The sequence below is a fragment of the Erpetoichthys calabaricus genome, chromosome 1 (assembly GCF_900747795.2).
Source record: "Erpetoichthys calabaricus chromosome 1, fErpCal1.3, whole genome shotgun sequence".
Taxonomy (NCBI): Eukaryota; Metazoa; Chordata; class Cladistia; order Polypteriformes; family Polypteridae; genus Erpetoichthys; species Erpetoichthys calabaricus.
This window is the reverse complement of record NC_041394.2, coordinates 15,143,431-15,145,155: the sequence shown is the minus strand read 5'-3', so window position 1 is coordinate 15,145,155 and position 1,725 is coordinate 15,143,431.

The window sequence follows — 1,725 nt, the reverse complement described above, 5'->3', positions numbered from 1 at the left end:
GATAACTTTTAAATCTTTTTGCTTTATGAATTCAAAAAAAGCCAACCTCTTATTATTATTTCTTCCACCATTAATATTCAAGCTTCCTACATTAAAGCAAGCCATGTTAACAGAAATTATAAAAATATTCAAAATAAACCACAGTTCCCAGTATATACAGGACCTTGTAAATGTTCCAGTTGCCCTCTCCATTATTGCTTATTTTGTTTTAACTGTTTCTTCAGTCTGCTTGACAGATTCTTCAATCTGAGAAGCTCTTTATCAGTAAACAGGACAGATGAGGACTTTTCTTTTCTTAGGCTTTGAATTGATGAGATAAAAAGTTCCACATCAGGAAAATAATCGGTCACATCTACTCCCCTTCTGCCCTCAGTTTCCGTCACAAAAGTTCTAATACTTTGTGCGCTATACCCCCCTCTGCCTTTACATTCTTGCAGGTCAGACACAGTTGAACTATCCGACATTTCTCCCTCCGCCTCCTCATCTCCCTCACTCAGCCCAGCCGCGTTTTCACTGTCTGCCTCAGCTAGGGCCGCGTACCTGCCCTGTGTAACCGGTGGGGCTGCAGCAGGACCCTCGCCTTCCTCAGCAGCACAAGCCGTAACATTACTGCGTTTTCGCGCGGTTCCTTCCTCCTCCCCTGCTTGTCTTTTTTTAGCAGGCCGTTTAAACCCATCGTATTGCTCAGGGGCGTTATCGTCCCCTTCCTCCATTTCGATCTCTCCCCACACACTTCCCTGTGCTGTAGCAGAATCTTGTGCTGCACTTTCATCCCCGGCAACTCTCATCGATACTGGTCTGTGCATCTCCCCATTAAGCAACTCATTTTCCTTATTTAAAAGTTCAGAAACATTGACACTCCCCTCGGCCCGCGCTTCCTCTGGTATTTTGGGTTTTTCATTACCATTGAGTACTAAAGGTCGATCTTGTAAATCGTCATGAGTTACATGTAGGTTATCACGAGCAACTGCTCTGTTCACTTTGTCTGGACAATTTTTAACCAAATGCTCCTCACTTCCACACCCAAAACATTTCATTTCATCCGAACTCAGGAAAATCACATAATCGAAACCATCAATTTTAAACCTCATAGCAACATTTAAACTTTCGTCCATTCTGTTGAGTACCATGTAAACTTGTCTCCTAAAAGACATTACATGTTTTAACTCCGGAGACTTACACCCCAAAGGAATATAGCGGATTTTTGACACTAAACGACCGTGACGCACTAATTCCTTTTCTATCGTCTCATTTCTCAAAAATGGGGGGACATTTGATAAAGTTACTTTACGTGCCGGCGCCGCCAACGGAGACACCTGCACGAAAGAGCCATCGATCACTACACCCTTCTCTACAATTGTCTGCACCAGATCGACAGAACTCAAAAATAATACGATCGAGCCGTTCATTCGTGAGGCGGGCTTAATATTCTCACAACCGATCACAGTGCCTACCGCCAACACCGCACTTTCTAAGGGGAAAAAAACATCACAAAGAAGTTTTAGCCCAAGGCGGCGGCTCAACCGTTCTAAATTCGCAGCCATTACGGCTGCTGTGGCCAGATGCCACTACACACAAAAGTGAAAACCTTGCAAACAATTCACCAAGAAAAAGAAAATGAAAAAGTTAGGAAATAGAAGGAAAAAATATTCAACAAAACACGGCACTCACCAAACCTAGAGCCCACCACCAGCACTCGCGCCAGAGCAACCACCCACCATGCAC